Source organism: Athene cunicularia, assembly GCF_003259725.1.
Source record: "Athene cunicularia isolate RWA chromosome Z unlocalized genomic scaffold, athCun1 chrZ_part2, whole genome shotgun sequence".
NCBI classification, from domain to species: domain Eukaryota; kingdom Metazoa; phylum Chordata; class Aves; order Strigiformes; family Strigidae; genus Athene; species Athene cunicularia.
In genome coordinates this window covers 3181602-3184217 of record NW_020799143.1, presented here as the reverse complement: position 1 = coordinate 3184217, position 2616 = coordinate 3181602, and positions in this window count along the sequence as shown.

Sequence of the window (2616 nt, the reverse complement as noted above, 5' to 3'; positions counted from 1 at the left end):
GATTCAGGAACCCATTTGATGATGCTGTCAAAGAGGTAAAAAACCTGAAAATTACAACCCAGGCTAGATTGTAACACCAAAAATGGGGTGTTAGTGAAATATTAAAGAAAAAACGAAAACACATTCACAGGTAAGCAGCCTAAAGATACCAGAACAGGAATCGCAAGCACGCAAGGTAAAAGGCTTGAGAGACTCGTTAAAAGTCATGAGTTGGCAGAGGGAGGAGCAGTTTCATCTCATCCTACAACCATCTGAGCAAACATTTCAGTTTAGGCTGAACAGGTTCTCAGACTTGTGGAAAACCTTTATCTACCCTACTTAAAACACAGACAAACCAGTTCAAGTACTTCTATATGAATGTGAAAAAAGCAATCTGGGAGGTTAAACCAGTGTCATAATGGAGAAGATTGGCCATCCCAGGTATGCATAAATTACAATTGACAGCTCTGTTGTCCCATCTAAATGAACAGTTTCCCAAGAATCATTATGTGACTTGAGAGAAAGCCAGGCAAAATGTTCATATAGCCGGTTTCACTGAGGACTAAAAAACTTCACTATCTCTTTTCCAAGTTTCATCTATCCTGGAATAAACTGAAACCACCTTTCTTCTTTTTTTTTACTGAGTCTGTATCAAAGTCACTTTCACACAAAAATACTGAAATGTAAAAATAACCTGTAATTCCACACATTCATCTAATCAATGTGTTGACTAATTCTAATGCTATTTATGAAGGATTTACTAATATTTCTATTAACCAAAACAGATGCAGTTAGTTCCTTGATTAGCTCTGATCTGAGGAGGTGAGAAGGTTAGAAATGTAAAAGGATTTGCATGGACAATTACTACAGACAGGACAAGACTTCACTGGATAGGTAAAATATCAGGACCAAAGATTATAAATACTAAGTACTGCTCAAACATGACCATATGACTGAGTAATAATTCCTACAGATGGTCATGGCCATAGGACTTTTTCTGTTGCTGAGATTTCTCTCTCTAAGCTTTCCATTTTCTAGGACAGCTTTTTGGGCCAGGGTAATTTTTCTCAATGATTTAGCTTATCTGAGAAAGTACAAATTATTTTCAAGGTTAACAGTAGTTTGGTGCTCAACGAATCAATTACCTCAACTGCCAACCTCAAATGTGGCAAAGAAAAACTAACAAACAATGACTTTTTTTTTTTATAATGCAAGAAAATCTGGGGAGATTTTCACTAACACTGAACAGACTTTATATAGATACACTTGCCCTCTTCATGTTCACAAACAAGAACTGGTGACTTATTTTCTATCAAGACTAAACCAACTTCCACCACATCTGAACATGTACAGAAGCTGATAAAACAATTATTTTGAACACATAAACCACTGGTTTGTACTATATTTAGCTGTAAATAGAATTCTTTTGGGGAACAGGGAAGTAGTCACTGCCTTCTGACTCTGCATGTCATGATTTCCCTCACTAGCTAGCAAATGCCTTAACCTTATGAAGTTGTTATTTAAACTTCATTGAAATATTAACACCTCAAAATCAAATGTGAACAGCATAGTTACGTAACAGAATACTGGAATATTTTTTGTTTTGAAATCTTTTCAGATTTGACCCAGACTTCTGCACAGATGCTATACTTCAACAAAATATTCTCAAGCCATCAACAATTTTGTTCAACTTTCCATTGGGTAATGGGTATGATCAACAGTTCAAATCACTCTTAACAGGCCAGTATCATACAAGAGAAAATGCAACCTCTTTCATTCTGTAGCAGCTTACACGTTTCAAGTACAGTAGCCTCACAGCCCAAAGAAAGAGGCAGTCTGTTGGCTACTTGGAAATCTGGGGGCTCAGGCACCTGCTGGGGCTGCAACCACTTGCTAGATAAGCTTTACTGCTTTACTGCCAGAGAATACAAGAAAAGCGCATCTAAAGTAGCTAAAACAAAACCACATGGAAACTAGCAGCATATAGTAACAGATCTTCCTCCATCGCTCCCCTGTAAACCTTCTTCTTTTCTCCTCTCAAAGCTTTAGCCAGCTCTGGTATTTCCTTGGCAAATTTGCTTAAAGAGGGGGGAAAAACTCCGAACCACCAGCCCCCGAACCAAATTCAGTGGTTCCAAACAGCTAACTAATAAATCAGCTGCTACAGAAATACAACTTTCATGGCTAATGTTACAGTCACTGCTCAGATTACAGAGTAGCTGCAAAGCCAGGTTCAATATCCACTATATTTTGGCTGTTCTGTGAATGACAGCACAATCTGAAGACGTCTGTGGACGAAACTCCAAACATTAAAACGCCAAAACTCAATTCTTAGGTTGATACTGTATTATCTGCGACTTGACAGGTGAATTTTGTCTCTCAAGGCTCAAGCGCTAATTAAAAATACAGAGAGAGATACAGACAAAAAGTAAGTTTCTGAACGGAAAGCTTGCCGAGAGCAGCCGGCAGGTTAAGAAAACGCGGCACTGACACAACGGAGCCAGGCCAGGAACGGCGCGGGTGGCGGAGGCAGGTTCAAAGCTACCAGCGACACCTTGCCCACCGAGCCCGGGCGCACCGGCGGGGCACGGGGGCCCATCTGGGCGCGCTTCCTCCGGCTATGCCGGCGAAGGCCCC